Source organism: Balearica regulorum, chromosome 1, assembly GCF_011004875.1.
Source record: "Balearica regulorum gibbericeps isolate bBalReg1 chromosome 1, bBalReg1.pri, whole genome shotgun sequence".
Taxonomy (NCBI): Eukaryota; Metazoa; Chordata; class Aves; order Gruiformes; family Gruidae; genus Balearica; species Balearica regulorum.
In genome coordinates this window covers 91,536,907-91,562,130 of record NC_046184.1, presented here as the reverse complement: position 1 = coordinate 91,562,130, position 25,224 = coordinate 91,536,907, and the positions used below count along the sequence as shown (strand labels likewise).

At 42.8% G+C, this 25,224-nt stretch overlaps 1 protein-coding gene across 28 annotated transcripts in view; it reads right to left on the bottom strand.

The window, feature by feature from the left end:
- ZBTB20 (zinc finger and BTB domain containing 20) overlaps nucleotides 1-25,224 on the bottom strand; it is a 516,306-nt gene that overhangs the window by 177,350 nt on the left and 313,732 nt on the right. For 25 of the 28 annotated variants that reach the window (XM_075765562.1, XM_075765621.1, XM_075765517.1 and 22 more), the window contains one exon: nucleotides 14,174-14,274. The exons of the other annotated variants lie outside the window; for them this stretch is intronic. The gene's annotated coding sequence lies outside the window, so the exon portion shown is untranslated. The remainder of the gene's footprint in view (nucleotides 1-14,173; nucleotides 14,275-25,224) is intronic. 28 annotated transcript variants of the gene reach the window in all.

The following is a 25,224-nucleotide window of genomic DNA, read 5'->3' as shown; positions in this document are numbered from 1 at the left end:
ACCACAATTATCATTCTGGGCTAACACTCTAACACCTAACCCTTGGGACACCCGGAGCTTCTGATAAAACACCGCCATGAGAGAATCCAAATTCAGCTCATCAGATACGTGCCCTTTCCAACGATCCTTCCTATCACTCATCGCACTCGCTATCTAAAACATCTTTGGCAGAGAAGCACAGGCTGGGTGCTACGTGACCTGTTCGCAGCACTTCTCACCCTCCACCGCTTAAGTGCACAGTCTGATGCTGTAGCTCGAGAGTCCCAGCCGGGGCTCTCTGCGTAGCCCCATGGCCAGGCACGGTTCCTACTGTATCACGCCTTTCCCAGCATCTTAGCCTCGCTGGAAAGCATTCAGCATTGAGAGGACCCGTCTTTATGCTGATAACACTAAAATATAAAATAATGCCAACAGCTGGTGCTACAAACGGCTTTTAAAAACGATGTTCATTCACTAAAATTCCTCTTGCTACTTTTGACATGAAACACGCAGTCTCTAATTATTCTGATCAAGACGGTGAAATACAAAAACAAACTTTAATTGTGTTTAACAGATATTTAATCAGGACTCACTGAACTACAGATTAAAGCTGAAATTCATAAACCATAATTACCCAATTGTCGCAAGCTTTTTGGTCCACATTCTGCTTCCGTCTGGGCGTCTGGCACTTTGCCCCGAATTTCTTTTAGTGTCTTCTCAGTTTCATTGCTGTTCATGTTTTCCAGCAGAGATTTAGCACAGATTATAAAATATCTGTTCTTGGCAACTTTATTAGTTGTTTTTTCTTACAAAGATTATATCCCACCTATCCCCGTCCTAGGGCTGAATGAACAGGCATACGCCGTGGGTTATTTCTTGCCACAAGCTGCCCTTTCCTCCTGCCAGGGTCCATGCTATTCATCTATCCCACTCAGGTTCTGATTCCCTGACCACTGCTGTGCTACCAGAGCATCATCCGGATGTTGCTTTGAGTATGCCATCCGACATACCTACCATGAATTATTCTTTCCTTTCTCCAGAGATGGAAGCAGGTGCAATATGGTTTCCTGTTTTGGTAAGGGCTTTTTTATGTGCTTGATGCTCTGTATTTATATTTAAGAAGACATGATGAAAGAAATACACATCCCATGGGAAGCAGTGAGTGGTGAGGTATACGCTAACCACCAGTTCCTCAGGGAATTAACTGCACAGGCTCAGACTGCCTCCCAAGAAAATTACAGATTGTCCTTTAGCATGAAAAAACTGATTGTGCCAGAGAAGTATGGTTGTTGACAGCAGTTTTCTGGGGACCTCCATAAATTGTGCGCAGGTTATGTGGGTATCCTGAAGGAAAGGATTTGATTTAACACATATGGGAAAGTGGTATTGACATCCAGTATTTTTACAGTCATCCATGCTCCCAAGTACGCACAATCCAGGGTTCTCCACTAGGCAGAGTTTTCTACGTCCTGAAATTTTCATGCCTAGCCTCACTATATTGTACTCCAGCAGAGAAGGCATGAAACTCAAAGGTAAAAGCGCTGTCCATTAGGATGAGATAGATAATGCAGGAGAGGTTAGAAAATGGTACTCCAAGAGGCTTTGTGAGTCCTTATCTTTTGCTCCACAAAGGTGTCTAAATTACAGAGTAAGTGCCTTTGACACAACTTTCCTTTTTATTTTCACTGTGGACTTCCAGGATTTGGGGAGGAGTAAGCAGAAGAAATGCTATTCAAAAATTTCAGAGAACTGGCAGCCGGAAGATAAAACTAGGAATATAGAAGCTCTGATTTGCTGCCAGAGTCCAGCATTAGAAGTGGGTCCTGCACAAGGACAATGCTGAACTTGCTGGGAACGCACAGGAGTTTAGTTACATCTTTGCCTATTTGCATAAGTGATCTTTCCACAAAAGTGCTCACATTGCCTTGAAAATTCAAGACTCCTCAAACTCCTCCTGTTCAAAGATGATTCCTTGAAAAAACATCCTTCAAAGTCTCCACTGCAGAAGCTCCCTCACCAAGAACCATTCCCAGGACGCTGCAAAGGAAGGTTATGATGTGGCCATTCAGACAAGGGAAAACTGCAGGTCAAGCTGGCGAACAGCAAAGATACTTCACCCTATTGGAACGGTGAAGTAGGCTCCCAAGCTGGCACCAGGCTGAGCCAGCCTGCTCAGCTGTGCGGAAATGCAGACCTCCTCATGACCGGGTCAGCCTTAACCCCTCTTAAATCTAGGGCACAAGACAGGGTGGGGGGAGATATGGAAAAGATAATGCATGGGATCTCAGCCCTCTGTTGAAGATACAAAAAAAGAGTGAGCTCAATTAAAAAATGGGATGGCCTTCCATGTGTACTTGCTATTGCTTTTTCTCTTAAGAGCTGGATTGTTCTTGAAGAACTCTGAGCCTGGGTGAAGACACACGGAACCACATACTAGAGGTTCTGCTAGAAGTATTTGTCCTTCATCGTCATTTGTAAATGTTCAAGCAATTTCCTTTATTATCCTGACAAGAAGTATGAGAATACAAGCTAAACCTTTACCTATTTCCTTGTACCTGTTCTCAGCTAACATGCAGAACATATGTGCGGTTTTATCTGCATCTTTCAGACATTTTTCATCATCAAAACCAGTATTTCAGACATTTATTTCTATCACGGTCATTTTGCCCTATCTCCACTTCTACTTCTTTCAAAGAGCCAGGCAGTTCTATTCCCAGTCAATCAGTCACATACCTTCCTCATCAGCTCCTTTAGAGCAAGTCTTAAACAAGCAGCAGTGTACCACCTTAGCAGTCACTGCTGCAAGTATATCAAACTGCTTTTTTGTTTGTTTGCTTTTGAAAACTTCTCTGAAGCTTTCGTGACTTGACTGACTTGAAGGTCTCTGCATTTCACAGCAGTTAGATACCAGACTGGGAAGATAAGAGAGACAAGGAAAAATTTGCTATTTCTTCTGTTTCCCTGTTTCTTTTCCTACATAAGAGAGATATGATTCTTTTTTGTCAGCCACGCAGTCTGAAGTCCAGTCACTGTTAGGTCTCTGCATCTCACGAAGAAGTCTGACAAGGACACATGCTACAGGATAGCGGATGGCTTGCCATGCAAGGCAAACCTGATTTTTCACAAACAAATTGTTTTCCAGTTTGGCACAGTTGTTTGTCCAAGGGTTTCAAGCTCCGTATTTAAACAGTGATAAAGAAATTGCTATCTGGTGTTAGTGTCATTCTTCATTCAGACTGTTCCTCTGAAAACAGCCTACAGCCTTTGAGACACAAAATGTATCGTTTTAATGTAGTCAAGGTCCCTGCTTGCTACATTGCTAAATCTATTTAGCAGATTCTTCCTGGCATAATCTGTCCCCAGACCTGAGGAAGTTCAGTGATTTTAAGTGTTTTAAGCTAATGATAATGGTTAGTGCTGAGAACAGATGTACCTGGCTGTGGTGTGATCTATTCTATTAGGCTGTTAGGAGCTGTGTATTCATATTGACTTACCATTTTATGTCTATTTTCAAGGTGTGATGGCTGCATGGGGTGTAGTCTGTTTCTTTCCCCTGACATATGATGTATCATCATATCTGTATTTTTTGATACATGGTGACTGCACAGAGAGAGAGATGGAGAACATCTGCATGCTTGTTTTCATGCCTTCCCAAGATTTTGCATGTCTGTTCTTGCCGTCCACTGGTGAGATTACGGGAAGCAGTGACGTATATTCTAGTATTCATACTAGAACCATAACCCAGGAAATGGTTGCACAGATTAGACGTGCATGCAGAGAGTTTGATGACTATGCTAGGTATTGTAGAAGTTTACTTTCCCTGGCGTGAAGGCATTGTGCACGAGTGAATTCCCTGTAATTGGTGGCTGCACTGATAACAGGCTAAGTGGAAGCTGTTTTACTAGTCTTCTCTATCCACAACACAACAGAGTGTAAAACTCTTCAGTCGTATCAATAAATGGTGCTTCACTTCCCTTTAGCACAATGAAGTGAATTTTCCACCGCGAAGTATTTTCCCAATCATACTGCAGGCTTGGTCTTGCCATTCACAAACATCTGCTATTGCCACCCTCTGGGGACGATATGCTATTTGGGCTGTGTGGTAGAGGAGGTCTTGTATGTTAAGGCCTCACCTCAGTCCTCCAACACGTAAGCATGGTCTGTACCACTCTCGTCCTGCCCGTAGGAGTTACAGAATTAAGCTCTTGCAGAACAAATGCAACCCTAACTGGTCCGCGTTATCGCAGTGCAACAGGAGACATGCCTACTGAAAATGAATGCAGCCTTCTTACACAAATCTCATGCATGCAACCTCCTCCCTGTGAGAGTTCAAAAAGCAGACACAAATGAAAAACAACGTGAGGCTCTAGCAGAGACACCATCTCCACCCTGACTAAATGAATGGAACTTATAAAGGGAAGATCCAACAAGGTTGAAATCCAAGATCATTTAAACAACTATAACCATGGACACGCTGAGAGATATGCAAACACAAGTCAAGACGCTAGATCTCAACAGAGACATGTAAATTACTGTCCGGATCTGTAAAGACTAACTGAAGGTGTCACAGTGCAGCTCTGGGCCAGCACACCAGCAGTTCAAGTTCAGAGGCATACTTTGAGCTTGGAACTCAGTTCTTGTGCTACAGGGCAGTGCAGAGATGTGCTGCAATGCTAGAAATGAGGTTAAAAAGTTAAATTCAGGAGCCGCGTTTTCTCTGATGGTTTGGCCAACTTGACTAAAGCAGAGCCCAACTAAATGACAGGCACTATAAGCTTAATTCTACAGCTTCAGGTCTGTTAATCAAAGAATGACACCAGTATCATAAATTTCATTTTCATTTCAATACAAAGAAAATACAACTCAGATGTGACTGATATAAATGATCTCCATTCCCTAAACCATGTTCCGGGCACTTTGTCTCTTTGGAAATGGAAATGCGTTCTTATGAAAACACTACAGGTTAAATACCTAGGACACTGTTCCATAAAGCAGATAATTTTGCTATGAAAGGAAAGTATATATTAAGATAAATTCTAATCTATTTCTGACCCTTGAGGTTCTGCCTATACATGAATTTCTCATTTTTTTCTCCTGTTGCCCCATTTCCTTCCTAAGTGCATCTACCACAGAAGTCAATTTGCCCTCCATAGTCCCTCAGAACACGTGCTATAAACATCCTTACCTTCTCCCAAATCCTTCTTTCCCCTGCCAGGATTTTATACTGATGCATAGGGAAAAAGGCCTAGTATCTGACGTTTAATAAGAATCTCACAGAGAATACCCACAAAGTGCATTGAGATTTTCTCCCTGGTACTCAGAAGGGAGTGAAGGCTGTTTGTCCACTGCTAGGAGATTGGCCTGTATCTGAAGCTGGGATCTCTTTCTGCAGCTGGTACAGCCATGCCTCTCTTACTCTTTACATTCCAGCTAATTAGGTTCATTTTTTAGCCTGGAAAAAAAAACAGCTTTATTGGAAATCGTGTGGGTGGAATCAGGTATTCCTCAATAAAACAAAACAAAACAATGTAAGTGGCAGTCATCTGGGATCTTACACATTGGGATCAGTTTTGTACCAGCTATGCTTGGTTCACATTTTTAAGGCATGTTTCTCAGCTATGATGTTGAGAAATTCCTATGGCTTTGGTTTTAAATGCAAAATGCTGTTGATAGAATTTAAACTAAAGTTAAAGTTCACGAAGCAAAATACAATATGAGAAGTTCTAAAAATGCTTCCTTACCTGACATCACTCTAGTGATCCTACTCATCTCCCGTTCATCATCATTACGTATACACGTCACCTGTATATACTAGACCGTGGGTCTTTGCAAGAGGCAGCCTGGACTCAGCTAATGGTGCTTTTTAAATTTCAAGTAATAATAGTGACAAGAAGTATCACCTGGAAATTGCTAAATGCATGACCATAACCTCTCAGACTACGCAAGGGGAAGAGTGGATTCCAAAATGATTCAGGTATTTACACAGATATTGAGAATATATGAGAAAACCCCCTCAAGTTTCCAACGCAAATGAGCCACTTGGGTCATTCTGGCATTGCTCATTGCTGCACGCTCTTCTCTTTGAAATATGTATCATAAGCCGCTGTGAAGGACAGGGTGTAAGTTTTGGGAAAGGGCACAGAGGTGATTGCCAGCAGCAGCAGTATGACTCAGTGTGAGGACACCACCGCTCTCCTTCACGTGACCACTGAAGCAGTGGTCTTTTTCCAGCCAACACTAGTCTCCTCCACCCCCACCGCTGCCTGCGCCCTGCGGCACCTCCGGCCGCACAGGCATGGCGGGACCACCCCGGGCGAAGGGCGGCACGGGGGCATTTTGGATAGGACAGCAGCTAAGGGGAAATGCGGGGGCAGCGGGAAAGGAGCAGCCAAGGGGGCTGCCAAATGACAAAAGGCCTCAAAGCAAAATCAAACGGCGCGCAGAGGCACCCTGCTACACCTCCCGGCATGGAGCCCCTGCAACGGCAGCGGGGTCAGCGTAGGCGGGCAGAGGACTGAGACGCTTCTCACCCCAACGACCACCGCCCGCAGGGGAGCAGCCACGAGCACGAGGCGCAACAAAGGCGACAGAGCAGGCACGAGACGGGCAGATGTTTTCTACCCCACAGTCTCTAACGTGAGAGAGGGCAAATATTTCTTACGCTTTCTTTAAAGGTCATCGGACGTGAGTTCTCACCAGCAGGCAATGAGGCCGGAATGGCTCTCACACTGGCAGGGGCAAGCCGCAAAGCTGGCATCGCAGCCAGCTGCATCGGGACCTGGTCACGAACGACAAATAAGCACTGTGTGGCACGTAAGGTATACCACGGCTTGCAAGTTACGTGAATGTCTGCCTTTTTTCCCCTTTAGGGAAGTACTCGTGCCAATTACCACACCGATGGCAACCCATGGCCCGGAACTAAACTGAACCGGACAGAGCCCGGGGAGGACGCAGGGGCCTGGGGAAGATGGGCATACACCCGCAGTGCGGGATGGGGAGGGCAACGCCATTCCCTTAAGCAAACAATAATCATTTCTGTAACCAGAAAGGAAACGGGAAGATGGCAAAAACGTATTTTGACATGACACAGAGAGAAAAGCGTTCGTTAATCTCTAGTAACAGTCTTTATTCTTGTAGCAATCTTTATAAACTGACCAGAGCTATCACTTGTAATTTGCTTGTCAACCCTATGCTTCTGAAGAAACTTCTCATGAGGGAGGGGAAAAAGTCAAGTCCCTAATTGTTAAAAACCACCCCGGGCTGTGCCTTCAGGTTTTGGTCTGAATCCAGTACCCGCAACAGAAACCTTTCAAGAGAAGGCAGCAAGGACTTCTCGGGGAAAAGCTACAGGATCAGGCCATGCGTTCCCAGTAAAAACTGGCCTTTTCCCCCCTCCTCTCAATCTCATTATTCCCAAAAGATACAATGAAAACACAAGATTGTTGGGATTTCTATAAGAAGATTTGGCAGGTTTTTCATATTTGTTTAGACTGTAAGATATAATTTGAATTTGGGGCTTGCCTCTCTCTCTCTCTCTCACTAAGAAGAAGAAGGAGTTATTTGTTCTCTGAATAAGTATTTGTTATTAGTGGATCAGACATGGATAAGGTATATTATTACAACCATGTTTGTTAGGTATGATTTACATTGTTTGCTGCATATCATCTTAGGCTGTCTTTAATTTTGTTATACTTTAGGGGTTTTTGTTTGGTTTTATGCATTTAGTCACAGTTGGTTGTGTTTTGAACTTTGAAAAAAATTAATACAAAGGAAATTAAAAAAAGAAAAAGAAAATATTTTCAAAATGATGTGGAAATCAAATCTATCCCTCAGTAATTTGATTTGTAGGAAATGGAGAGCAAAGCATTACAAAGCATTACAAACAGAATGCCTTGAAGTGCATCATAATTACTTACATGTGCAAATACATTGTCTAGGTTTAGGCATTCAGTTAATAATAGTCATATTAATTCTATGCCCTTACACAGGGTCTTTCATCCAAGCTTCTCCAGGTTTGTGTAAGCAATCATTAACTAATGCTTGGGTACCCGTGAGTATTCTGTTGCTCATAAAGATGGATAAATAGGGGCAAAAGCTCTCCAAGGTCAAGGACAATTATGATTTGGTGTCAAGGTAGGAGAGAACTGCAGATGATGTTTTTTCAACTACAGGCGGATCAGAGATGCAGAAGTTTGTAGCTGATCCCACATTTCTACAACTTAATCGCTCTGTAAGAATGCAGGAGTGCAACAAACGTGCATCTTAGACCTCCTGTTCCACAAAGCTTAAAGACTGAAAATTGACCTAAGTCAGATCCATGGCTAATCTTTGGTGGAACTCTGGTATATACCAAAAATAACAATACTTTGTATCAGAACACAAAAACTAACAAATTTGTCTTGTTTGGAACTCTTTACCAGTGTGAATGGCTCTCACCCAAGGCTCCACAAATGGTTTTCGGACCACACATGCTTTGTGGAAATGTGGGCTGAATGTCGAAGGAATCTGGGAAGAAGGTACCCTATAAAGTTCCGTCATTACAGAAAGTCCCAAACGCCAGTTTCATGCTTGTACATTATTCTCACATTGATCTCAAGTTTTAAGTGCCTGAAACTCGTAACAAAACTCTGAGCGTGCCATATTACCCAAAAGCTTTTCCACAATTCCTGCCAGGGAAGAAATGCTGGATTTTATACTCTTCTACTGTTTACTTCCATGCCACTTCCTAACTGCACACCTGCGTTGCTCGGTCTCCCAAGCCAAGAGAGGAACCCATGGTTTCTGCAGTGCAGGCCCTTTGCTCCTTGCTAGCCAAAACTCCATCCTTAATTTACTAGAATGTATGTTTTCATGCTTCACTAGATGACCAAAACCCAAGACCGCCAAATTATTTTTGCTGTTTCATTTAGCCGTGCAATAATGCTAATGCTTTAAACTACTACCTGCTGAAATAGCAATAAGCGCTGCACTGCAGCTACTGACCCACACAGGTATACAACCGCCTGTTTGAAGGATTTGACATTAACACATCCCATTTTTGTTTAGCCTACATTTCTGAGCTCTGTGTAGCTGCGAGAAGAAAGCGTTTCTCTATACATTTCCATTACCTGTTATGCTTTAATAAAAACACTAGATATTATTTATTTGGCTGGCTGACTGACAAAGCCAGGCATCAAAGCATCATTCCGGTGTCACATACTTCAACACTCTAATCTTTCAGAACTTGTAAAGCAATCTCTTACGGCGCTTTGTGGGCTGTGAGATCACCCTGACAAACTGTGATAATGTTGGCAATCTCCGAATGGGTGTTCATTTGCAATCTTACTACAGAGGAATTGCTACGTTTCCAAATTTGAGGGCTTGACATAATCTGTCTCCACAAAGCTATCAGGGTCTGTCATAAGGCTGCCTGTGACCCAGGGATTTTATGGGGTTAATATCTATCCCCAATGCAACTTCACCGTAAGCAGTGGAATTACCTAGAGCATGACTTCCTCTATCTATTTGCTTTCTTGCCCTTTATTTAAAATACTCCTTATTTGTTTTTTTTTTTTTTCTAAGTGTAAACAGCACCTAGTAATAACATCTGAGTCAGGTAAGGGAGATTGCTCCTCCAAATCATGACCAGTTTCTTACAGTTCATGCCAAACCCTCTGCTCCCCTCATCACACTTAGCGACTGGGAAACAATGCAAATGTCAGGTCAAGCTACAAAGCTATTGCCATCATCTCTTCCCTTCCGTATGCTCCCAGTACTGGCAGTCTCTGGGCTGCAGTCCACAGGATATCCACAATTATGGCCCAGATTGAGGGAGGGGTAGAAAAACGATGGTAGTCTGCCAAGTATGTCAGAACCTGAACTTGATCCATTTTAAAATTGAAGCTGGGGACTGTGGGACAGCACCACGTTCTCTATAATCCATCTAAAGGAAGGAAAATAACTCATCATCTCCCCCCCCCCCCCCAAAAAAAAAAAAGTCAGAGTTAGTACAGACCTAACATAAATAACTATTTTATATTTGCCTCTGAACCTTATCTTTAACTAAAGAAATATGCTGTCTTGACGTAGAAGGAAGATTTTTAAAATGCCATAAGACTGTTAAGCACCACAAGAAAAAGTGAGACAGAGAGTCAGGCTTGATCATATTTATGAGAGCCACAAAACTGCTAGTGAAGTCATTTAATTTTGAAATTACTTAGGAGTCCTTTAGAAAAGCAGGGAACACAGGATCGAAATAGAAAACTAAAAAAAGTGCATCCAGTGTTTCAAAATAATTTCCCTGCACAACACCCTTTCCCTGCTATCATCCCCTTAGGCAAATTTACCAGCTCGGCAGCTCCTCGCAGTTAGCAAAAGATCCTCCCCAAATCCTGCTCCGGGTGTGGGTGAGCTGCTGGGACCTGGCCATGGTCCGGTCAAAAACCCCATGCCAGGGCACAGATGCTCCACGTCAGCGCAGCACTGGAGAGCAAGCTTAACTTTAAGGATCAGCTTGGATATTCTGCTGAACTCATGCTGGGATGTTTTGCTACGTTTAGGACGTTTTTACAGAAGAAGTTCCCGTCCTTGGATTATTCCATCTAATCAAAACAAAAATTGTTAAAGATGCACTGTGCTTTGTTTTATCCCCATTTAAGCTATTTTCTGCCTTTCATACTCTATGGAAAAGGAAACTCAGTGTCACTACCCGACCTCAGGACTAAGCATCAAGCTGCAATGCTATTCTAAAATTTTTCAATCCAAATAAATTCTAAACTTGTATTTTGGCCCAAAATTACAGCAAACTTGCTCCTGCTCTCGTTGTTAGTAACACACCCACTGCTTTTACCAGGAGCAGCAATTATCCCTCGTGTCTCTTTAATCCTTCAGAAAAGCGTCTGCAGCCTTGGAAGCCCAAGGTAAAATGTTTCAATGTGTGTATTATCTTACCGAAGTCAGTAGATTGCATGGATATAAAAAAAAGGCTGCATGGAAAGACAGTACAAAGATCCGTGGGCTTCAAAAGGTTAAACAGCTTCACTAATACAAACGTGCAGATGGGACAGTCCTGAACACAGCAATGACAACGGTACGTGCTTTTCCTTCCTACAACTCCCTTCTTGAGGGCTGATGTTTTTATTTTACGGTAAGCTGAGAATTGGTGAGTAGACTTGTATACTAGTTATTATTTGATTCTTTTCTACATAAATGTATTTTTAAAGAAGAAAAAGTCAAAGGAAAGAGCCCTGCCTCTCAGTTAGTGCCACTTCAGAAGCTTTTTGCTAACCACAGCCGAATTATAACGTTTCTGCTTTTTCATTTATATTTTTTAGTATTTGTAATACTGCCAATAAGACACTATGCACCCAAAATTTTCTGAAAAATAAGGAAAACAAACTATCACAAACTAGATCACAATTTATAGAGGGAAAGAATACTGAAACATATTAAATTTACCATAAACAAGGGGTTTCATACCATGACAATAACTTTTAATGTAATTCATTTGTCATATAAATTACGTCCCTGAGGATATCCCATAAAATTAATTAGGTCAGAGAGAGAAGGAAAACAAATAAAAAACTTCTCAAAACTCTGGCAAACAATGGGTTTTAAATACATAGCAGTATCAACTATCTCACTGTAAAGTTCTTCCCTCCTCTTCGTCTATTCCTCTTTCCAGGAGACCGAGATCATCAGATTGAGAACCATCTTGGCCCAGCAAGATCAAAGAAATTAAGGTTCAAGTACACAACATTTCTCAAATTGAAAATTTTGCAAGCAGCTCTGTCTTTCCAAAGTACAAACTCCCTGGAAGAATTCTGAAATACAATTTAGTAAATACATTCATTGTGTCAATGTGGCTTTTAAGCACAAAGCTACAATTGCAAAATCTGGGCATGATACATTCATCACACAAGACAGAAAAGCAAAGGGGAGGAGGGCAGAAGAAAACAATAAGAATTTTAGACACATTCTAATACTGGCCAAACTCATGCTCAAATCAAAACTCTGAAGCTTTGCCTGTTCATTAGCTTCCCTGGAGTTTAGGCAAAAAGGAATTTGCCCATGTGCTTTTCCTGTACCACTCTGACTTCATTTTGTGCAAGAAACAAGACAGCTTTTTTCACTCTTCTCAGCACAGCTCACTGAATTGGAAGCGTTGATACACATGTACACAATCCAACATGTTTTCTCATCCCATTCAGAACACAGATCGAAGCTTGCCCTTCCTGATGCCTGTGCCACCTTCCAGTGTAGAACGGAGTAATAAAGGCAGAACAGGAAGACAGCAAAATGCAGGGGAGTAACTGAGTTGATGGTGCTTGATCATTAACAACATTAACAGACTGCACTAATGGGTAACTCCACAGTACAAATTTCATTTGGATCATGTGAGGGCATGAGATCACATTTCTGCCAGCCCTTATATGCGTTAACGTTAGCAGCGGGGAACAAAAGATATCAGATAAAGCATGGAGCTTGCTGGTAAAAGTCAACACATCAAAATATATTTTAAAAACTGCATCAGAAGAATGAATTTATAACGGATCCGTGCTTTGCGTTTTGAGGTGACAAAGTTCTCGATCTGGTAGAAAGTTCCCAAAGCTCGATTTACTACATTGTCAAAATACAGCCTGAGGGGACAATCTGACTTACAGCATCTTTATGACTGGTGATGAAAGAACCTCGCTTGGCTTTTAGATCCCAAGTTTGGCTCAAGATAGTGCAGTAGAGAACAGAACATCTTTTATTTTATGCTGGGAGTTCACAGTGTTCCTCTTCAGCACAGAATTAGGTTTTACTGTATAGAATTCTCACACACAGCTCGCTGATGGGTTAGAATTCACACCTTCAGATTTTGGGGATATACTTCACACCCTTCATTGTTACTGCTAGTAAAGATACAGATTACAGTGTCCTCATGTCATTGTAGCATCAGTAACAGAAATCTTTAGAAAACTGGGGAAAAAATTGTGTCTTTCACCAGGCCACAGCATGTCTTATTCAGCCTTGGAAAGGCTTCAGAGCGCAGTAACCACATTAATTGGTCATCATATGGACAGCCAAGTATAGCTCAGTTACTGTGCAGCTTTTACTGTTCCTTGTCATGTTGTTTCAAAACACATTTTGTGTTTTAACCAGTCATATATACATATGAAAGCATTGCACAACACTGGACAATGCTACAGATCCACAGGAAATAATTGTTTCACAAACATGAAGCAATCAGCACAAATATAAATAGTGTGGCCCAAATCTGTTCTAAATTATGCTGAAATAAATCCATGGAAGTCAACTAGTACCACTAACAGAATAGAACAGATAAGAGCATGTAAAAATATAAAATATGGCTCTGCTGTACAGCTATCCACGGGCCAAAGCCTGCCAGTCTGCCATCACTTACATTCTCCTACTTTCCCAGCACGGCTTTACAGGAAATAAGGAAGAGTATCTGGGATTTCTAGTTCTCCCATGCACTGGAGGACACATGTCCAAGAACATATGGACTTAAATGTGTCAGCATCCTACATCACTCTTGTTTCAAGAATGTTATTAATTTTTGTGGGTGGAGTCCAAAATTTTCATGCCATATTAGCACACAGTGGCTGTTTCTGTAACGCACATGTCACAGGGAGCATATGTGTAGCAGTCCAAGCATAGCATTTTAACTCGACTTCAAGTGATTTTCTGAATTGTAATACTCTCAAGAGATGACGTATTGATGCTACTAGCAGGGTATTTCACAACTTTTGTCTTCACAGTTTCACCCATCCACCTCAATTTTGACCACCAGAATATTATGCTGTTGCAGATCTGGACTCTCCACACACAGCTGTTTCAACAAATCTCATTTTGCTCTATAAAGCACAGCATGTGACTTCAGGATTGGTATTTTCAATGCTGAACCACGTTATACGAGTGACGTATGCTAGTCTAGGCAAAAAGCAAGACTAAGATCAGAAAATTCTTTGCCCTGCTAACTTCACCTAAATTTCAATCCAAATCTTCTCAAACGAATTAGCCTCTTTACCAAACTCGCAGGTACAGACAGATACTGTGGGTATCAGCCATGCAACCATTCCAACTGGATACAGTGAGACATGTCTTGCCAAGGGCTTTTCGGCTGTGAATCAACAGGCGGTTTGGCACCGAGATTTCTACCTGTTTGTGGTTTTCATCTTTGGTTTCAAGACAGAAAATGAGATGATACCTTTCAATGCTGCATCTCAAGCAGGCTGTATGGAGAGCAAGGTTTCATTCCAACCAAATCTCTCTCTCTCTTGCAAAGTTGAGGAAAACTGCCAACCACTGCTGCTCTTGCCATCAACGCGTGATGTAGATGTCAGGAAAAAGCAAATCAAAGTAAAGGGAGAGAAGAAAAAGGAAAAGAAGAAATGTGAGTTTTACGTAAACAACAAACTGTACATAATGACTACATCTGAGGACAACAAAATAAAAAGTACTGCCTTTAGTATAAGGAAACAAATAAACAAAACCTTGGAACAGCTTAATCTAAGAGGTTTGTATTAGATACAGAGAATTTTTGTTTAAATTTAGTTCCAAGGGGTACAATACTCTGAAAACATGTGATAAACTTGAGGGGACAACATTGAAGAAACAAACCCATCATAGCATCAAAATGAACTACACCATTACTCAGAGAGCAGCCTAAGCCCCTTCAACAAACACCCTGCAAAGCAGCAGAAACACTTACAACATATGTTCTTGCCTGCAAATAGCCCAGGGTGCAAGAGGTGGGTTTCATTTTTTGGTTTTTAAAGCCTTCTGCATGGGCCTAACTCTGCCTTTGTTGAAGGTAGTGTTAACACACATCGAATGCAGTGGGAACCAAATGTGGATAACTGCATACTTTGAAAAATCACACCCAATATGTTCAGCTGATGCCATCATTCTCTGAGGACAAGTGTAAGCTATGGAATACTACAAGTAATAGGGAGCAGTAGTCTAAAGCAAGCTTTTCAGAACCAAGGAAGCCTATTTCGATACTTTTTCACAGATAATTGGGAATGTGTATCTTCAAAATAGTAGTCAAGAACAGGTAAAGACTGTCTAGAGATCCTTACTGTGACAGAACTCTCAATGCCTTTTCATAAAATAAGAGTTCTTCAAAGCAACTCTCAGCAACCATTAAGAGAACAGCCAGCGAAACTACGCTTTTCAGATTAAAGTAAGAAAATGAAAGTCAGTGCCTCTCCACAGACGAAGACGTAATGAGAATGACTTCAATACATCTGCTAGTAATCAAAATGGGTCCACATTCACCAGTGCACAGAAAAGTGGAATTCTAATGATCAGCAAGAAACTTTGTTTTGCCCCAATAACTGTAAAATCGTTCCAGGAAGTCGTATGTACTAATTTACCTACAGAAGACGAGAACTGCATGATTAGATTGTATTAAATCATCTATACTAATAAAGATTGAGCTGAACAGAAAATGGAACTACCTTATTATGATGGTATAATCACTTGGGGGGAAAGGGGCCCCAAAATATTCTATTCCTGAGTTGGAATTAAAAAAAAACCCAGCCAAGTGGGTCTTTTTTCCCCATGAGAAGGTGTTTCCACAAAAATGAGAAAATCAAAATGAGAATTTCCCATCAACTAGCTAGAAAAGGGGGGGGGGGGGGGGGGGGGGGGGGGGGGGAGTAAAGAGCGTTCCAGAACCAGCAGTTGGGAAATATTTGACTTTTCTTGGGTAAAACAGTTATTCCCAAGGAAAAAAATTATTTCAAGAAAAAGAGTTTCCACTGAAAAATCCTTCCAAGGGAAAACGCCTGGCCACGGCTACAAAGGATAGGACCACTGGCCTCAGCCAGGGGAAGGGGAATGCCAAGGTCAGCGGACTGGGTCTGCCACAGCCCTCTTGCACAATCACAGGCAAACTACTTCCATTCTCCACGATGCTGTTTCTCCTCCAGCCTTTCTGCCTGTGTAGACCATCAACTCTTCAGGGCAGGGACTGTCTCCCACTGTATGTTGTATGCAGCCTACCGTAACATGCATGTGTAGACTTTCAGCACTGCAGTAACAACAATATTTTTCCCTTTTACAGCAGCTAGTTCCCAATACCGAGATGAAGAGAAAAACACAACCTATGGCTGCAACACACTGCTAATCAAACACTATTGTATACCATGGGGATGTGTGGGGGGATGCCTTTTCATCATAGAACTAATCAGAGTTTATACACGTGAAATCAGACAAGTCTATAGTCCAGTCTTGTGATCTGTGTTCCAAGCTGCCAGAAATAAGGCAGGAAAGAAGCGGGGGGCGGGGGGGCATCTCCTGTGTTCGTAATGAAAGAAGAGAGATGACTGGACTAAGAGCTGATGAGGTTACAAGGCAACAGCAGTGCCATGAGTTGTTCGGGCTTAAAGCCAGATGTCTTGTATTTCCTTTGATTGTTTCTAAATAATTAATGGTATTAATTTAATCATGTGACACACCCCACCCCCACCCCCCCTTTTAGTATTTGGCTCTGTGTACTAACACTAAATATAAAGGAGAAAAATGGGACTGTCTATAGCATACTGAATATTGACTCTGTGTGTTTGGACTGCAACAACAGCTGATACTCATAAGACTATATATCCACAGCACTCGCGGAGTGTTTGCACGAAGTAGATCAAGTAGTAGCCTTCGTACTCCATCCATAAACCAGCTCAACTATGGCATATGGATACTGCATGTTTGAAGTAGTAAAATAGAGGGTACAGCTCTCTCTCCGCCCACACTTAGACGAACCTGCCACTACTATTTCACGTAACATTTTCTGGCAAGCTCCCAGATTTCAGTCATGCTGGTTTGCTTGAAAGAAACACTCAGAGGAGACTCTGCTTGTCTTGCTGTTCGAACAAACAAAATAATCACGCATCTTGAGCTAATGGTCCAAAGCTTAATAAAGATCATAGAAAAGAGGCTACCCGTGATGTGAGCATTCCCTTCTGACTTACCCACATAAGCCACTGCTGCTGGCAAAAGGAAATGGATTATGAGGATAATAAGTAACCCTGAGCTCTGGTCTAGACGAACCTTTGCTTGGTACAGTACCAGTCAGCACACAAAGAAAACAGTAACCACCAGCAGTAAAAATTTAACTTCTCCAAAATTTGCTATACCAGGGCACTGGTGGCAACAGCAGGAGGAGCTGTGTTCCTGCACCTCTCTTGCTGGGGCTGCCCATCTCAGGGGCACCAAGTCATCTCAGCATTAGGGTTGAGTACTAGGACTGCCGAAATGTAACAGCAGAAATCCTGAACAAATGAAGACTAACGAAGGCAGCTCCGTCTCTACTCCCTACATGCGTGTGTACTCAGTAAAAATGTTTGCCCATCCTCCAACATACTACAGCCTACCTGCAGCTCCCCTAGTCAAGTCTCCAGTCCCACCCATGTTATCTGCTCTTTTTTCTTATCACAATTTCCACTTACCTTGAATCCCATGACACCTACCATCAGATAGTTTTAAAATCGGGTAGCTGTAAGGTGATGGAATGGAGAAAGAAATCTGACAGCTCGGAGGAGACCCTCACTTTGTCCAGCAATGCCCCCGACTTCTGGAGGTAAGGACAAAGTGATACCATCTGAGACCTTGACAGATGTGAAAAGAACTTTCCAAAAACATACATGAAGCTAACCTCATCAAAGAGTACGTGTGGGGAGTCAGAGAGGGCTTGGTCAAGTCTCTCTCACATTTTATTCATGGCTCCCTATTTGGTTGTCATTCTGCGGCTAGACTATGGGACCAAGACTGGCATTAGTGCTTTCTACAGTTACGATCCTTCAGCTAAGGGAAGTGAACACTGAAGAGTTCTCCACTAGAAAGCCTGGTCCTAATCTTTAAGGACTTTGCAGTCAAGGCCTAGCAATCCTACAGGCATCTTTTGCCACCACTACCTCACCAAACCAGTTGGGTTCAATCTGTTTCATTACAGAAAGATCATACAGGACGTACACCCAAGCCTTTCAACTGGGACTGGAGCAGAGCCAAAAACAGCATCGGCCCTGCACACTGCAGAGGACATCACCTGGAGGGAGCACGTAGACTGCCCCACCGCAGGCTGCGGCACTGCAGAGCGAGTGGCAGAGTGCTCTGGGTATCAGAGCTCGGGCTACGGGGCTCTTCTGCAAGAAAGGAGCAGAATGAATATCAGACTGACCATGCTGGGCAGAAAACATCTCACCCTGTCCTCTAAGTCCTTCTCTGGCAAGGTTATAAGGTTGAAAACCATCATGATTTTCTTTCTCATGGATGTACATAAACAAAGAAAACACTAAATACTATCAGTTAAAACAAGAGGAAGATTAACACACAGAGAAGCTTTGAGTGACTCCTTCAGTTCCTACCAGCTACCTACAAAGAGTGGCAACACCTACACATGCAACAAGCACTTCAGGAATACCCGATGCCAGGGTACCCCCCTCTCCCCGCCCTTGGAAGTCCTTCACAGACCAGTGGGCACTGTGGTGGTTTTCAACTGGAATGAGAGGAAACAGCTTCAAGATAGGAATGATCACGTAGAAATGACTAAATTGTTTGTAAGGTAGAAACACTGGAAATGGCCAGCATTAGAGTTGAACAGTGTTCGAGTCTCAGCACTTTACGAACGCCCTCTGTGCTTATTAGCCTGTTTTTCAGCATTTTGGGGGGTGGTGGTGGAGTGAGAAGACGGCATTTTTCCTGTGGCGACAAGGATCTCTGAAAGCGTCTACATGTCAGACTTTGCTAGGAATGTATCTTTTGTTCCTTCTTCTGCTTTATTTCCCTTTAATGATAGCTTTGCATTGAATCCCATTTGTGAGTTGCTCAAATAAATGCAAATTTTTTCTTGTAAGCAATACCCTCCAAAATACTACTACAACTGAAAATAAAAATGTTAAGAGCTAAAAGTCACTGGGTCTTCCCCAGTGCCCTCATCTCCCCAGTGCACTGGACTGCTTGCTATTATTATATATGGAGTACCAGGCAGGGTACTTGGTATTATAAATATGTACTGTATTGAAATATATAGCCCAAGTCCCTAGGGCTCTACATTCTAATTAGAATTACAGTTGTGCAAATAACTGATTTATTTGGCTAGCTGACCAAACTGAGAACATGGAAAAGGAAAAAAAAAACCAACCAAAAACCAGCTAGGTGTTTAACAACATGGGCTAATTTTTTTGTGTCTGTTTGATACATTTCAATTCCAATAGACCTTGTTTCAAAACAAAGACACAAACCTTGTTCAGAAATATGAAAGCAAAACCTATCGAGTTTCCAAAACATTTCTTCTAAATTTTTTTCTCAGTTTATTTTTTTTCCTTAGCTTTGGATAACCTGTATCTGAGGCAGGCAGTTTTCAGCAAATAAAACGTTCAATAGTTTTACCCAGCTCTAAATCTGAAGGCTGAACTGTGAGTTGACCAGCTCTCGCCTTAACGGAAGAGCCGGGAGGCAGGCGATCTGCATTCTCTTCTTGGTTCAGCCCCTGTCTTTGCGACAAGGTGAGTTATTACCTCGTTTCTTTATGGTTGTCTCTCTGTCCACACTTTGTCTCTGCCACCTCTGAGCTCGTCAGAGTTAGATGCACCTCCTACAGCGTGTCTGTACAGTCCCTAACACAATAGATAGCTGATCACAACTGGGGCCTGTGTGATTTACTATAATATAAATAACTGCTCAACTGCAGTCAAATCTCTTTTTAATGCCAATAGTTTCACTTGCATATATTTAGCAGCCCATCATGGGAAAATCAGCTTCTTTTTTAATTAATTACTTATTAATAGGGGTAAAATATGAACGGACGACAAGTCTAGATTTTTCCTGCTTCATCAGTTTCAGCACTCAAAGAAAGCATCTCGTTTACAGCTACCAGGAGCCAACAGGGACATGTGCGGAATGAAGCCTGAAACCCAAGATCCCCTCAGCACTTTTGTACCCCCAGTATTTGGGGACAAATCCTCTCATCCCTCCAGGGAAGGAAAGGTAGCTGGATTGAAAGAGCTGCTCACGGGCAACCCTCAAATTCTCTGTGCGGGGCTTTAGGCACCCAAGGGTCTCAGGTAGGAACGGGAAATGCAAGTCCAGCGTCTGCACAGAGGTGGAAACAGCCTGGGAGGCCGAAAGAAAGTGGTCTGACTGCCTCTGTTTTGGACACCCCTTGCATCTCACGAGGCCAACTTGCTTAATCAAAAGATGACCGTAGGACTCCTTAGAAAACAAACAGTGCAGAAATAGAAATGAAAGCGACGTTACAAACTCTTCAACTTTGAGGCACAGCACTCGGGGCCGGGGGTGGGGAGGTTTTTCAGAGCACACATGGCTGTCACTGACAATAAAGTCAGTCACGTTTTTTAAAACACTGGGGACAGAGCTGCAAATGTGCCCCATTATGCCTTGAGATGCACTCCCTGGGTACAAAAGGTGCGTGGGTTACGGAAAGCTCGTGTGTTCCTTTGCCGAGCCCATAAAAGGCAGCACAAAGTACAGACCAAGGAAGAGCGACTGTAGAGTATATGGGGTGATTATTCCTACTGTATGGGCCCGATCCCGGGTGCTCGGCTATCCTGGAGCCCCACTGTAGCTTTAACCCCATGATATTTTTCTCCATCCTTGGAGCTGCTGCTGAGCTCTAGGGAGACCCCACTGCCCTATCACAGCCCCTGTGGCTGCGAGGGGACTGCCAGAGGCGTACAGACCATGCCCGCCGCTGCCAAGGGCGTCATTTGCAGCCGGCCATTCCCCTCCGCATACGAGTGCCCCCACACCACGCTAAAGGAACAATTATTATAATTAAAAATAAATCTTCCTCCTTGTTGATTGTCTGTACTTATTGGCCATTGCTGCCATCTAGCCAGACGCACCTCCAATATTCACAGAAGCCTTAAGCCTGTTTATTTTCCCTTTGCTGCTTGGCCTGAAGCAGGGATAAATGCATCCCTTGTTACTCGCTGCCTCCGTGGAGACATTTGTAAACTTTCACAGGGTTCTCCTTTTTTTTCCAACAGGTGACAAATACTGTATAACTGCAGGTGTTCTGGGGACACAAACAGGAAAATGGAGATCAGATGCAGCTGTAGTTGGAGTAAGGGGAAAATCAAGATAAAGGCAGCAGATAAGAGAGTGCTAAAAAGAGCAAAGAAATGATTGAGATGGGGTAGTTAGTTATTTTTGTTGCCGACTTACTCTTCTAAGGTAGCTCGAGCAGACTAATTTTGTCTATTTTGTTATCATGCCAAATTTTTGCAGGTGTTACCAGGGGAAGGTTGGAAGTTTACTGAAAAAAAAAATGTTTCTGGATGTTATTGGAAAAGGATTAAGAAGCTGTTGACTCAGACTAGCACTGAAGGATGTTCTGGAGGTCACACCTGAGGGGCACTGGCTGGTGTTACCGGACTTGTGAACTAGGATTGATAAGAAAGTGGTTTCAGAGAGCTTCTGAGTTCAGATTCATTCTTCTAAGAATCTGTCCCCAAAATTCAGTCAGGAAAATGTTCCTAATGGAGGGCTCACTCTGCACCCACCCCTTCATCTCCTTTTGGTGTGTATGGCGTGAAATAGGATGAAAAAAAGAATATTCTAAGGAGACTTAGAAAGGGAAACATTTGGACGGCGTTTCATGGCCTGCTTTCTGCCTACAATTCAGCTCTAAAAAGCCAATCCGAACTTCCCAGCACTGTGGCCATTCACTTCTCTGGACAACCTGGTTTCAGGGCCATAGATCCAGCAACATAAGAAGCAAGAAATGAAGCACAACCAGTAAAGACAACATAAACATGACCGCATGATAAAAGACACTGACTGCTCTCTGGCCATAACATTTCAACCAAATAAAAGGGGTTGGGGGGAAAGGACAGCAATAAATGTCTGTGAATCCAAATTTCTTTTACTGTACTTCCTATTCCATCAGGGGAAAGAAGAAAAAGTCGTATTTTGCTTCGCTGGATTTTTTTTTTCCACTGAAAAGGGAGGTTTCACGGGTAATCTAGAGTAATATTCAGCTGTGAATCCAATTTATGCACTGGGATAGGATTAAAAAAGGAACAGAAGGTCTGGATTCTGAACCTGCTCTAACAGTTTTGATTTGAATACAACCCAAGTCTTGAAATGGCTTGTTTTCCACTTCTGGTTTGGAGCTGGTTGAAATATTGCCACAGTAGCACTTCCTGTAAAATTTTTGTCCAAGATTCTCATTATTTGGAACTAAACTCTAAAGATTTTGGCACCATGAAATCCAAACAAAACTCTGTTCCTGACTCAACTGGCCCAGGAGTCAACCCAAGCTTAATCTGGTTCTGGATCCAAATCCAGCTTCAGCCCATTTCCATTGTTATATAGATTATGCCATAATACCACCTCTAGCCTCAGGATTTATGATGCCTCCTCGCAGGATGCATATTTGTGTGTAAATACATAAATCACATCAGATAAACAAAGAAGACATGCCAGAAAACAGGAGGGGAGGGAAGAGGAGAGATACCTACCAAGCAGTTTGTCTCTAAAGTGTTGCCAGTTGTGAAAGGACTTGACGTGCTAATATCCGCTCATTCAGACTCTTACAGACATGCTAAGAGCGTGACGGCTGGCAGGCAGTGCATTTAAGTGCTGTTACTGAGGCCCCCAAATATTGACAGAGTGCCAGACTCTGAGAAACTATTGATGTATGCAGCCGGCCGCTGCTCCAGACACCTCTCAGACAGAGTCTTTAAATGTCACAGATTAATGAATTTTCATGAAATGGAGAATGAGAGAAAGAATTAAAAAAAAAAAAATCCCACAGCACCAACATGAAAGCATCTTTTATCCCTACACAAAATTCTGCCCTCAAGCCTCAATATTCCTAATAGATTGTAACAAATCATAAGTCAGCAGGAAATACGGGGTGGAGGAGGTTAGACCCTCTTGATCATGCAGAGCATCCTCAAACAAAGCCAATACGTGAGCTATTCATTTTTATCAAAAACAATGAGGGTCAAGGGCCACTCGGGTCTCAATTCCATTTTAACCAAACCCATGAGTTACAAAGCCCTAAGGGGTAGAATTGGTTAAATGGTTTTTATCTGAGGTACAAATGGGGCCAAACTGCAAAGTTCAGCTCTTGACTTTGAACGACCCTAACTTTAGAGCCATTCAGATAGACAGCTGTACTCGGACCCTCTCTTAGTATTTGGTGTTGTGCTTGATCTTATCGAAGAAATTGCCAAAGTTATGATATAACATTTTTATGCCATCAGATAAACCAAGTATGCTGATTATTTCTTTTTTTCATTTATATCAGTGAACTCAAATATGTATGAAAGAACTTCAAATATCATTAAAATGTAATAATGCAAAATGCAGTTGGAGCGTAAATGACAAATCTATGCATAAGACATCACTTAAAGAGGAAGGAAGTGAAAGGATGATGTAGATGATGTATGCAGAGGTAAAAATGGGCCATTTATACCCAACTGCGTTAAAAATACGGCTTCAGCGAGCCCCTATGCACACAGCCACTTGGAAGCGGGGCTCCACGAGCCATTTGCTCCCTTGTTCCCAGAGGCACAGGCACTGATTCCTGCAAGGCTCAACCGCCCCCACCACCCATGGGCTGTCCCACAGGATTTCTCTTCAACGCAATGACACCGAGCGGGGTGAGTGCCAACACGCCCAGCTCCTGGCCAGCTGTCTCCTGCCCCCTCAAAAGCACAGCCGTTTGACAACGCTGATGGAGAAAGGGAAGCTGCCGCCACCATGACGGCCAAGTGTGTCGCAGGAAAATCGGGAGAAGCTGAAAGTATCCTACCATGCAAAGGGAGTGCTGTACAAAAAAACCAAGCAGCAAGACCCTGTCAGTGGCACAGCAAGACCCTGTGGTTCTCCACTTACATTTCCACTGCAGAAAAGTCAACATTCTTCACTAAAAACTGTTCCCCTATCAGTCTCCGGCCACGCAAGGCTTTGCTGACCACAGCAGCTATAAAATCTCACTGTAAGTACAAGGACTAGCACGAGCAGTGTTTGAGAGGAGCTTGCTTTCACATCATCTTGTCAGTCAGGTTATTTGTGATTACCATTGCCAAAGGGGAAAAAAAAAAAAATCCAAAAGACAAAGTTGCCTTCTGACTGTGAAGCCAAGTGGAAACAAGTGCAAGGACTCTGCCAGTAACCTCTACCTCCTGATGACATAGAAGTCTTTGGTTTTTGAAAGTCAACATGCTTCTCTAGGTTGGCACATGTGGCAATCAACTGTATCCTGGACTACAACAGCCAGCCATCTGTGTTACCACTCTTGTCACCACCCAAAGCATGTCTTCCCTACCACTGCACATCCCACGACCACCAGAGTTGCAGCAGGGTCTCCAACACCATTATCCATTACCCATAGCTCTACAAATGATCTGGATGAAGTAGCAAGTAGCCATCCTCTGCCGACAGCCAGAAAGAAGACAGAGCAAACATGCGCGTAAGAGCGGATGACACAAATGACTGATTAAGTACATGAAAAGGCAAAATGTCAAAGCCTTTCTATTCTGAGAACAATCACTATACAAACAAAGAAAAAAAATCAATACAGATTTTCACAGAGGGAACTATTTTACTCATCATTGCAAATCTACTTTAAAACACTCAGTACTTTTTCTTTAGGACTTTTAAAGAGTCTGTCTAAGGTTACCGCCCCTTCTGGCCTGCTATTTCTTCTCACACACCCCTTTTCCTTTCTCCTTTCTTCTTCTCTCTCTAAAAAATAGTAACTGAGGAGCTATCACAAAACACTAACCCCGCGATTTATTCAGTCCAGCAGCACATCTTCAGCAAAGGCCAGCACTGGTTGTACTGAATCCCTTCCTCTTCCCCTTCCACAAAAGCCTTCTCCTATACCTCGGTAGAGATCTGCTTCAGTCTAAAGACTGGGATGATCCCTGAAGCACACAGAGAAGCCCACCTGCCCAAGCTATGAAGTTGTCCTTCACGAGGACTGATGATCTGGACTCTCTGCAATACCGACATGATGATGTCCCTTTGGGTCAGTTCATGTTCTCAGTACACGCTAAGGCACGGCAGGTTTGTCACAGAGCCCACCTGACGCCATCTCTCCCTAGGAGTGTGGCGTGTATCGCCGGGCAATGCAAAAACCATCTCCTCCAAGACCGCCTCACACGGCAACCAGTAAGAAAACTTTCTTGGGAGATTTGACTCTTTTCTGAAGAAAAAGAAAAAGGAAGCTAAAATTTCTAAAAAGTAGTCAAACTTTAAGTGAGCATGTTGGGAAGGGAGCAA